Raw genomic sequence first — 12,750 nt, 5'->3', positions numbered from 1 at the left:
AAACTAAACATGAAACATATTAGACATGAAATCTCAAATATATCTAATACTCTTGCTCCTTTGATCCATCTCAAGTTCATAAGTCTTGAGCATACCATAGATTTCATCAAGAGTAGTTTCAGTAAGGTCATAGTTGTCTCTTATGGTAGTAGACCTCAAATCCCAATTTTCAGGAAGAGCTAAAAGGAATTTTAGATTTGAATCTTCAAGATCATATTCCTTGTCCACCAGTGACAGATCATTCATGAGTTTGACAAACCTGTCATATAAGTCAGTTAATGACTTATCAGCTTTTAAGTCAAAGTGCTCATACTCTTGAGTGAGTGTAGTCCTCCTGTTCTTTTTGATTTCATCAGTTCCCTGGCATCTTATCTCCAAAGCATCCCATATCTCCTTTGCAGTCATGCAATTAATTACCATGTTTGACATGGCATTATCAATGGCACTATACAACAAATACTTTACCCTTGCATCCTTGGCAATAGATGAGATGTCTTCAGCTGTGTAATCACCTTTCTCCTTTGGTATGGACTTTGCTGGTTGATTAACAACTGCAATAGAGAGCTTGGTAGGAATGTATGGTCCTTCATTAATCCTATCAAGGTATTCTGGATTTGTAGCTTCCAGAAACATAGCCATCTTCACTTTCCATATGGGATACTCAGAAGGTTTCAGTATGGGAACCCTAATAGTCTCATATCGACTGTGGGTTTGGGTGTTTTGAATCTCTTGAGTTTTAGCTTGGTTGGAGTTTGTGCTTCTTCAGACATGATTGTTTGGATCTTTACTGTATGTGTGTTAACAAAAATGCTCGGATACCAATTGTTAGGTCACACAACACTGTAAAAGGGGGTTGAATACAGTGTTTATATAATCAAATCGATTTAACACAAGTATGTAACAAAGATCAAGTATATTCAATAAACTCTGTTATAATATGAACTGCTATTCTCTCTCAGTGATGAACAAGTATCACTAAGAGCTGCTAGGTTACAATGTATAATCTTCTCGATAATGATAACACATATAGTGTAAACCCTAAGTCTGTGTTTATATAGCACACAGTTACAAGATATATTCTAATTGATATGGAATACAAATCTGTCTCCTAAAATATATCAATCAGATATCTTCTATAAATCTTCTAGTCCTCTAACTTTTTCCATGCATATCTTCTTTTGTTTTAGTCTCGATCTTCTCCTGTAAATCAGCTTCATTCCTTAACTGAAAGTCTTCCCGCACTTAAATTCTGATATGACCTTAAGTTCTGATATTAAGCTCTGACTTCCAATAAGTCCTGATTTCAGTAAGTCCTGATTTTTCCTGTTGTTAAGTTCTGAAAACTAAACACAAATCATATTAGACATGACATCTCAAATATATCTAACATACCACTCTCAGAGTTAGTTAACCATTCTTAGGGTTAGGAGTATAAGTATGTACAGTAAACAAATTATTGTCTAGGTATGTTAGAGCAACAAATTATAGTATATGTATGTTAGAGCTTTTTCTTTGCACTTTCTTGTGGTAGAACTCAGCTTGTAAAATTCTATATCTACATTGCAGTACACAAGTGTATTTTTACATCAATGTGTTTGAGATAGATTATACACACCAAAAGCTAGAGTTATTGTTGTAATTTCTGGATACATGTGTGTGTCAACTAGTAGGAATTTCTATAAAATACAATGAGATATTGTCCTAGACTAGCAAAAACTAATGCTAAATTTATACATTATAACTCACTATCTCTCCAAAACTGCTTGTAGCTCGGTTTGGGAAAAAGTCATATGAAATAAATAGAAGTATAAGCTTCTAGGAACCCTGTACTGAAAGGAGTTCCAAGTGAAAGCATAAGTTACAACATATATACCCGCAAAGTTTTCTCTTTCACCTTATCACCTATGAATGAGAGTCCTAACCACATCTTTTGTGCACAGTTGGTTGAAGAGAAAATCAGAAAAACTTCATATATGTTTGGATTCTAACTCTTCTTTTATTTGACTGAGTTAGAGCAAACATAACCGAAGGTATAGTTGTTATGTTCAATTATTCATAAAGTTCTTCAACATCAATACTCTTAAGAAACTGCGGATTTCTGAGAAACCTTAAAGCAAGATCTATGATTCTGGCTAGAAGCTTGTTCTGATTGACCGAATGAAAACCCCATAAAAACATGAAAAAGACCATTTTACAAGCATGACTATTCAAATTTAAGTTTCTACCCTAAAATAACAAAATTGAATAGACGGAGTTATACTTTTATTCAAAAAAGTAAGATGAGGATAAGTGGCATCTTTGTATATACTCTCTTTTTTATGCCTTGTCCTGTACATATGCCAATGTTTCATTCAGACTTGTAAAAATAAAGTTATAAAAGCAAAGGAGAGGCCCCAAACATACAGAGCAAGCTAAGGCTCCACCTCAATCAAAAGCCTATCACAGAAGACATAAAAGGCTGTTTAATTTTTTTTGACAATTTTAATTATTTGAATAAAAAGGCTTCCACACCACTAAGTCTCTATCACTTACATTTCTCTTTTTTTAATAAACTCTAATCTAAACGTTGGAAATTATAAAACTTATCATATAATGGAGAGGCCCCAAACATACAGAGCAAGCTAAGGCTCCATCTCGTGTTCACTTTGATCTTCCTTTGTCAGTTAATATTTACCATTGATCTTGCACATTCTTCAAGCTGCTTTTTGTAGACTTGTCAATCCAGTTGAATGGATTATTTGTTGATTGTTTATCTTGAATATTGAACTGGTCTGTGATTCTGTACTTTGAGAATTTTACTCGAGATCTCCAGTTTAGGCACATAGAGATCTTGACATCTCGATAAGTATAATGACTTATCGAGATCTCTAATGCTCTAGTGAATTTGACTTATAGAGGTCTCTGAGTTATCGAATGAAACTTTAGCTTGTCGAGATCTCTCAGCATCATGTCTTCACTTGTTCTTGTCGATAACTAAGAGTTCTCTAGTGAATTTTGACTTATCAATATCTCTGAGTTCTCTAGTAGACTTAGACTTATCGATAACTCAGAGTTCTCTAATGAATGTAGCCTTGTTGATACCTCTGAGTTCTCTAGTGAAGAAATGACTTGTCGATAACTCAGAGTTCTCTAATGAATGTAGACTTGTCGATAACTCTGAGTTCTCTAGTGAAGAAATGACTTGTCGATATCTCCAACCTTTATGTATTCTATTTGCTTTTCGATATCTCTTATTTCTCAGTAAGCTTTCTGAGTTCTCTATAAGCCATTCTGGAGTTCTCTAATGACTTCTCTGTAACATTAAAACTGTGACTTGTAGAGATCTTGACTTAGAGTATTTTTCCTAAAACAGCTTTATTCAACTCCAAGCTTCTTTATAATTCTTTTAAGGCATGATCTTCTTGATCTTCTTCCAGATATAATTCTTAGGCTTGATACTGTTTATAGAAAAAGGCTCCAGTATGCTCTTTTGACATTTTTACAGACTTTAAATGTTACAAGTACAAAATACAAATTAAGATAACAATACAACTAACTTAGGGTTGACAAAATGACTTTGTCTTGTTTAGATACAGGCATGTCTTGCACAACAATCTCTCCCAATTGGTGAGAAGATTGCTTAACACACATTCATGCCTGTTAACAAGACTAACCCCAAGCTTAAAATATTATGAAAAGTACAATTCATTATTCTCCTGAGATCATATGTCCATTTGTCTATGCTTCACACTTTGACCAGGGCCACTAATGATATTGTTATCTTCAGTAATCTTTGACATCATCACTTATATATTACAATCTCCCCCAACTTGTTCATAATGAAATTATGCACAAGTTCAGATTGATGATGTCAAAACTCTAGCTAAATACAGAAGTCAATCTCTCCAACGCATTTAGATTTACTCTTCTCTCCCCCTATCAAGAAGAGAGTATTATTGTCTGGCAACATCCAACAGCTGATTTTGCATTTAGATATATTCTCCCCCTTTTTGACATTATCTCTAGGTGGAAGGATTCAGCTAGATGCAGATTGTTCAAGCTTTTGTCATTGTTCATTTAGAACAATATCTGCAGCTTCAAGCTTCAGTGATTTTTGTAGTAATGAGTTCATCAAGTAGAATATGAGACTTTACTTAGACCTGCAGAAGGAATCTTTCAGTAATAAAGATCCTAAACTCTCTATTCTTTTTACTTAGTAGTCTCACTACTTCTCACTGCACTAGTCTCATGACTTTTAAGAGTCAGAGGTTCCTCACAAGGATCTCTAAATCCAGACACTCATCTACCTCTCCTTTTGCTAGGAAGGATCCTGTCTCTCTTATTTTCTGTTTTTCTCAAAATCTTTTCTCTCATCCTCACATGAAAGGATCAAATGATGTTTGACCTACAAAAATAAGAGGTGGCTGAGAAGAGTTTTCTGTGATCATATAATTAGGGGTGATCCATATAGGTCTAATCATACTCATTTCATCAGAAGAGTAGGTATGTATTTCATACCATGTGAGATTCTGAAGAAGTGGATGATTAACTTAACATTAGTATGCAGCTGCATCTTTTATCAGTTCCAACTGTTCTCACAGTGTTCTTAGTGATTCTGCCTTCATCACCATTTTGAGGTAATGGTTCATGTGTGGCTGGAGATTTAAGAGTTGATGTATGACTTTGACATCCAGGTTCTTGTGTACTCTACTCCACTTTTTGAATTCTGGGCTTCTGTTAACACTATTTGATGTGCAGTTGTGTCATGTTTTACAAGAGATTCTTCCTTTTCTGCTATATTATGTGAAGTATAGGTTCTTGTGGAACATGGATCAGGAGATGATAGTGCTGTTATGCCCCATTAAGGCATAGGTTCTTATGTGCATAATCCAAGAAGTAAGAGTCTTTTGATAATCTCATCTATATGTCCAAGAGTAATCACCTTTACTCTCTTTTAACTTTGCTGTTGTAGGAACCTTTGACAGCTTCCCTTAACAAATCTTCCTTAAGGTTGACATAACAAGGTTGGTGAGCTACTGTGAAGACCATTATCAGATGAAGTTCTAGTCTTTTCTTTGGAGATGAATCGGAATAGCTTGTAGCAGTTCTGATTTAGTAAGCATAAGTATCCCCTTCAGGAATTCTGAAAGTTTATATAAGCATGAGGATCTTGGATTATAGCATCCTTCTTTTCTCAAACAACAAAACAAGTGAAGAACATTTTGTGAGGTTTCTATCCTTTTGTAAAACAGGTTCCTTACAAAGTCACCTGAGTGGGATTGTGTTTGAGTTTGTGTTTGTGTTGCTGTGCCTGGGTGAACTGCAGTTTGGTTGTGAAAGATGTATTAACTGTAGTTTAGCACAAAAGCCTGTTGAGGGATCCATAGATCTTAGAAATCTTGTAATTAACAAGTTTCTTGCAAGTTTTAGGAAAATTCAGAGAATTTTGCAAAAAATTGATTTTCAAAGATCATGACATACAAAAGCTAAGAGATTTAAAACATAAATCAAGAGTGATTTTATGAAATATTCTACTTTACTTATCCATTGATATATCTGATACATCAGATGAAATCAAATGTTCTATCTCTGCTTCAAGTGATTTGTCTGAGTTCTCTGTTGTTGTCTTGAAGAAATTGTGTTTACCCTGTATTGCATTAAACATATGTAACTTTATGATGTTTAGTTAGACATATACAGAGAGATTTTCAGTTGCATGCAATATTACAGGAAATATGATACTCAGATAAATTGTAAACACATAGCAAACAAGACACAAACAACTTTGAAATAGAGAAGTTGAAATATTTTCATTAATATAGAAACAAAGTACATGAAGATTTAGAATTCAACAATTTAAAACCTAATCTTAACTAGTCTAGTTTATGCCTCTTCTCTGCTACAATCCTCCTTGCCCTGCGTTTATACGCTCTGGACATGGAGTGCAAGAGAAATGATTCTCTCTTGCAGCTCCAGAGTAGCAAGGCATTCCTGCTCAGCCACCAAAGCACGTCTTTCTTGCTCTAGAGAGACTTCTCCCTCGAAAAATAGAAAGTTTATCTGATCATCCTAAGAGAGTTCGTCAAAAACTTCAAGGGGAACATCAAAAGGGCTGCAAAGGATCCCTTTGATATGGACTCGAAGCCCAAAGGGGTCATAGTAGACCTGGTTATCAGCCAAATGATGGGCTGGTAGATAAACGCCATTGTTAAGCTTGTAAAAAACAAGAGCAACCATTAGAGGGATTTGAACAAGATGAAGGTTTGAAGTTAGGATGTTTGTTGAGAAAAAGAAATAGTGATAAATAATGAAGAGAGAAGGATTTGAATTTATAGAGGGAGAAAAGAAGCCAAAGAGACACTTGAATAAATTAAGTGTGTCAAAAGTATTTTGCTAAACATAATTTATGATTGAAATTATTCCAGTTTTTCATACTTTTTGCTTCTTTTGATCTGTTATTTATTAACTTCATATATTTAGGATATAAATTAATAAAAATACAGTTTACTTAGAATTTTAAAAAATTCCAAGTTAAAATATGTATGAGAAGTCTGGGTATTTATAGGAAAGGTAAATGACTTGTCGAGAACTCAAAAATAGATGTTTGGAGTTTGTATATCGAGAAGTCATTTTAAGAAATGAAGTACATATCAAGAAGTCATTTTAAATTACTATTTTAGAGAACTCAAAATTGACTTATTGAGATGTCAAATTAATACCCAGTTTGTCCAAAAAGTGGACTGAATTAATTCCAACTTTTATTTGAATAAATTCAAAAATAAAAATTAGAATAAATTTTCTAAGAGTATTTTACCAAAATAATTTATTGATTTAAATTATCTCTGTTCTGAGTTATTGATAAGTCAACAATTGTACTTGTAGAAAACTCTGTGAACTATCAGTACTAGAGAACTCTTCAAGGACTTATCGATAGGTCATTGTTAAGCATATTGAGAAGTCAATAAATTGACTTATCGAGGACTCACTCGAGAAGTCTCAAAATGACTTGTCGAGAAGTCAATTTTGACTTATCAAGAACTCAATTCTCTATATACTTTTGGTTTTTGTAATTCTGCCTTGTGTTAATTTTACATATTAAGAATGTAAATTAATCAACTGAGCAGTTTACTTAGAATTTGAAAAATTCCAAGTTGAATTTGAATTTGAAAAATAAATATGCAGAGATTTCTGAAATATTTATAATTCACATTTCAGTTAATTTCCAATAAAATCAAATTAATTTTAATTTACTGGAGATTAATCTGCTGCAAAACATTAGCTGAGTTCTTGCCTTAGGAAGAAGGATTAAGCATTTCAATTTCACTTACAAGTCTAGTAAAAGTTGCTTTATCCAAAGGTTTAGTAAAAATGTCAGCTAATTATTTTTCTGTTGGAACAAAAATGAGCTCTATGGTACCATTCGTAGCATGTTCTCTAATGAGATGGTACCTTACATCAATGTGCTTTGTCCTAGAATGATTAACTGGATTAGCTACTATAGATATAGCACTAGTATTGTCACACATAATAGGAATTTTGTGTAACACTAGGCCATAATCCATTAGCTGATTTCTAATCCAAAGCACTTGAGCACAACAACTTCCTAAATCTATGTATTCAGCTTCAGCTGTAAAAGTTGATATAGATTGTTATTTCTTGCTATACCAGGATACAAGTCTTTGTCCAAGAAATTGACAGCTTCCACTGGTACTCTTTCTGTCAACCCTGCATCCAACAAAATCTGCATATGTGTAACCAACAGCTTCAAAACCAGTTCCCTTAGGATATCATAATCCCAAGCTTGGAGACCCCTTCAAGTATCTGAAAATCCTCTTTACAGCCATCAAATGTGATTCTTTTGGATTCGCTTGAAATCTTGCACATAGACATGTTGCAAACATGATGTCTGGTCTACTTGCTGTTAAGTAAAGCAGTGATCCAATCATCCCTCTATAGCTTGAGATATCTACACTTTTGCCCTTTTTATCTTCATCCAACTTTGTTATAGTAGACATAGGTGTAGATACAGGTGAACAATCAACCATACCAAGCTTCTTCAATAGATCCTTGACATATTTAGTTTGGCTGATGAAGATACCATAATTTTTTTGACTGACTTGAAGTCCAAGAAAGTAACTTAGTTCCCTATCATACTCATTTCATATTCACTTTGCATAAGCTTGGAGAATATTTGGCAAAGCTTTTCATTAGTAGAGCCAAAGATGATATCATCCACATAAATCTGAAGTAGGATCATATCATCACCATGTTTCTTGAAGAAGAAAGTCTTGTCTATGGTACCTCTAGTAAAACCATGCTTCAGTAGGAAATCTGACAGTGTGTCATATCAAGCTCTAGGTGCCTGTTTTAGTCCATATAGAGCCTTGAGTAACTTGTACACAAAATTTGGAAATTCTGGATCTTCAAAGCCAGGTGGCTGTTGCACATCTAGTTCTCACACCAGTAGTAGGATCACCAATAATTGCTTCTCTAATGTGACTTCTATCCCACTTCCTTGTATGAGTTTGTTGACTTGTGCCTTCATTATTTTCTTCATTATTGGTATGACTGTCAGATCCTTCTTCTCGTTCTTCCCCTGAGTTTGTGCTTCTTAAGTGGCATTTATGACACTTATTTATGCTCTAATAAGCTTTGAGTTGGAGTATTTGTACTCAAGTTGTTTGTGTTTTAACGTGTTTTCAAGTGTTTTGGCATTTCAGGCTTTACTTCGTGAATCAGGTGAATTAGCATTGTTTTGATACTAATATGGTGTTTAGGATGTGTTGGATTAAAAGCTTGAAAGACTGGCTCGAAGCTGCAAGGAATAAAGAAGAAGAAAAAATAAAGTTTTGGCAGAAGGCAGGCGCGCCTGTGCTGGTGTTGCGCGCGACAGCACCGCGGAAACAGAAAGTCAGCGTGCCCGCGCTGGTGAAGCACTCGGTCGCGCTGGGTCGGGACAAAAGAAATCCTGATTCTTTTGCAATTCGAATTCTGGACTCCTGGGATGCATGGGCTGCTATATAAACATAACTTAGGTCATTTTTCAATATATATTCAGAGATTCAGAGTTTTCAAGACATCAAGGAAGGAGAAGATGGCAAGAGACCTTTTAGCACAATTCAATAAAGGCAAAAATAATCTAGTTTATTCTTGTGAATCTTTGTTTTGAGTTATAATTTAGATGCTTGTTTCTGGTTTTGCTGACCTGTATTCTTGTGTGTACTTGGTTTTACTTATTCGCATAAAGATTACGTTTGCTATATCATGTTTTCATTAGAACCCATGTTGGCGATGACTTCTATTATGGGCTAATCGTTATCGTGGGGTTTTAGCGGATTTACTTATGGATTTCTATAGTTAAATTGTTTGATGCCTTAGTATGTGGTGATTGTATGATATCCTAGTATTGGTTGTGCTAATTCATCTTGTGAGCGTCGCGAACTTATAAGATAGTGTGTTAATTCTTAATAAAGCGAAAGTAAATTTAAGGATTTAGAACTTCCCATGCTAGCATAGGTTCATGTATTGTTATGCATGATTTGTAGGTAATTTTAACCATCTTACCTGCCCTATGTAATTAAAATAGATAACTTGTGTTTAAACCGTTATGTTGTCAAATTCTATAGACATATAGGGTCTCAATATAATTGGTGCCTATTCAGCTTCTATCTCTTTTGTGGATGTCTGGTAGAATGGTACTCGTGCAACGAAAGTTGGCATTTATCAGTTTCGTGTTGTCTGATTAGTGTCATCACCATTGCATGCTAAGGTTAAGAATAATAAGGCTATTTAATGAAGTTAGGATCCTATGTTTGTCATATATATTAACTCAGTCTATCTTATTCTCGTAGTTATAATAGTTAGTGTAATTCTTAGTTATAAACATTCTCAATTTGTTATCGTCTTGGCATTGAATAATAACCATACATTGTTGCTTAGGCGCGTAATTTAGATAGTTAACCAATACAGTCTCTGTGGGATCAAATTTGATTTATATCTTATACTACTTGCGAACTCGTATACTTGCATGTAATATTAGCGCGTATTTAGCGACTAACAAGTTTTTGGCGCCACTGCCGGGGACTGCAGTGTTTATTACTAGTTTATGTGCTTTCCATTAGTGGTGGTTTAAGTTCATTGACTCGGACATTGTTACTTATCTGTTTCCTTGTTTTATTTCAGGTGATCTAGCGAGGGTGTATGCATACGCGTTCGCGTACTCGTAAGAGAACACTGTATAAAGCTGAGGAAGGACTTTTGGTAGTTCGTAGGGAAGTTTTTGAGGAAGAAAAGAAGGTAGAAGAAGAAGAGAAAGTTGAAGAGCCAATTGTAGTAGCTATGGGTGATCAAGCAGAAAATATGAAGGCTTTGATGGACTATTCTAATCCTAAGATTAATGACATTCAGTCTAGCATCATTAGACCAGCCATCGCGGCTAACACTTTTGAGATCAAGTCAAGCACGATCCAGATGATACAGAACTCAGTACATTTTGGGGGTTCTCCTACCGAAGACCCCAACATGCACATCAGGGATTTCATCGAGATCTGCGACACATTCAAGTTCAATGGTGTGACTAAAGATGCTATCAAGCTGCAACTCTTCCCATTCTCTTTGAGGGACAAAGCTAAATGCTGGTTACACTCTCTACCGATAGGGTCTATCACAACTTGGGAAGATCTTGCTCAAAATTTTCTCACTAAATTTTTTCCCATGGCTAAGACTGCAGCAATCTGGAATGCTCTTACCCAGTTTGTGCAGCAAACTGGAGAATCTCTGTGTGAGGCTTGGGATCGATATAAGGAGATTCTAAGGAAGTGCCCACACCATGGCATTCCTGATTGGATGATTATCAACTGTTTCTATAATGGATTGGGTCCTACTTCTAGGCCCATGCTTGATACAGCATCAGGAGGAGCCTTGTGGGCTAAGAGCTACGATGAAGCTTATGAACTTATTGAACTGATGGCTGCTAATGAGTACCAGAATCCTTCCCAGAGACTGACTCAGGGAAAAGTTGTAGGAATTCTAGAGTTGGATGCAACAACTGATATAGCTGCCCAACTTAAGGCTTTGATAATGAAGGTGGACACTTTGGCTAATTATGGAGTTAATCAAATCACTAGTGTCTGTGAGCTTTGTGCTGGTGCCCATGAGACTTATCAGTGCGCAATTTCGAATGAATCAGCTCAGTTTATGAGCAACTTCCAGCGATCGCAGCAACCTGTGCCAGCCACCTAACATCCAAACAACCGCAATCATCCTAATTTCAGTTGGAGCAATGCTCAGAATACGGTTCAACAGTCTATCATCAGTATTCAGCTAAGCAGTACAACCCCCTGGTTTTTAACAACCGCCGTATGCACCAAAACAACAACTCCAGCTGCAACCAACTAATGAAAAATCTGAATTAGAGGAGTTGAAGCTTATGTGCAAGAGCCAAGCAGTTTATATCAAGACCTTGGAAAATCAAATTGGGCAAATTGCCAATGCCTTGCTAAATCGTCAGCCTGGTACACTACCTAGTGATACTGAAGTGCCAGGAAAGAAGGAAGCTAAGGAGCAGGTAAAGGCAATCACTTTGAGGTCTGGAAAGGTTGCTAATCCCGAACAAACTCAAGAGTTGACTGTAAAAGATGGAGCTGAGAAAGAAGTAGAGCAACAGGATGAAGAAGTGAAACCAAGGAAGACTACTATTGAGCACACTCTTCCTGAGAGTAATACAGGGGAGAAAAAGATCTATCCTCCACCGCCTTTTCCTAAGAGACTGTGGAAGAAAGAGCTGGATAAGCAATTCGAGAAGTTTCTGGAGGTGTTCAAGAAACTTCATATCAACATACCTTTCGCTGAGGCTCTCGAGCAGATGCCTAGTTATGCAAAGTTTATGAAAGGTATTCTCTCACGGAAGGTGAAGCTAGATGATCTAGAGACTGTCGCTCTCACGGAGGAATGCAGTGCTGTGCTGCAGCAGAAGTTGCCTCCGAAGCTTAAAGATCCAGGAAGCTTCACCATTCCATGTACCATTGGAAAAGTATCTTTCGACATATGCTTGTGTGATTTGGGAGCTAGCATTAATCTGATGCCTTTGTCAATTTTCAAGCAATTGGACTTACCTGATCCCAAACCAACTTACATGACCTTGCAATTGGCCGACCGTTCTATTATATATCCGCGAGGTATTGTGGAGGATGTCTTGGTCAAGGTGGATAAACTCATCTTCCCTGCTGATTTCGTCATTCTTGATTTCGAGGAGGACAAGAAAATTCCCATAATCTTGGGAAGGCCTTTCTTGGCAACTGGCAGAACTTTGATTGATGTATAAAAGGGTGAGCTTACAATGCGAGTGTTGGATCAGGATGTGACTTTTAATGTGTCCAATGCTATGAAATTCCCTGCTGATAATGAGGAGTGCTTAAAGGTCGAGTTGGTCGATTCAGTGGTCACATCGAAACTTGATCAAATACTAAGGTCTGATGCCTTAGAAAAAGCCTTGTTGGGGAATTCAAATAGTGAAGATGACGAAGGTGATGAGCAACTGTAGTATTTAAATGTTTCTCCCTGTAAAAGGAAGATCGATATGCCTTTTGAATCTCTTAGAATGGAAGAATTGAACAAAGCTCCTAAACGCCTCAAGCCTTCTATTGAGGAAGCTCCCACTCTTGAGCTTAAGCCTTTACCTGAATATTTGAGGTATGTTTTTTTAGGTGATGCATCTACTCTGCCTGTTATTATTGCATCTGACCTTTCAGTAGCGATGAGGAAAAGCTTTTG

General features: G+C 36.1%; 1 non-coding gene across 1 annotated transcript; it reads right to left on the bottom strand.

The window, feature by feature from the left end:
* Nucleotides 1-10,707: 10,707 nt before the first annotated feature.
* LOC141716548 (small nucleolar RNA R71) lies at nt 10,708-10,814 on the bottom strand. Its single transcript, XR_012573254.1, has one exon. It is a non-coding gene; the product is annotated as a small nucleolar RNA R71 (small nucleolar RNA).
* Between the last annotated feature and the right edge of the window lie 1,936 nt (nt 10,815-12,750).

This window comes from Apium graveolens, chromosome 3 (assembly GCF_009905375.1).
Source record: "Apium graveolens cultivar Ventura chromosome 3, ASM990537v1, whole genome shotgun sequence".
Lineage (NCBI taxonomy): Eukaryota > Viridiplantae > Streptophyta > Magnoliopsida > Apiales > Apiaceae > Apium > Apium graveolens.
Note: the sequence above shows the minus strand (reverse complement) of the source record. Positions and strands in the feature narration are given on the sequence as shown.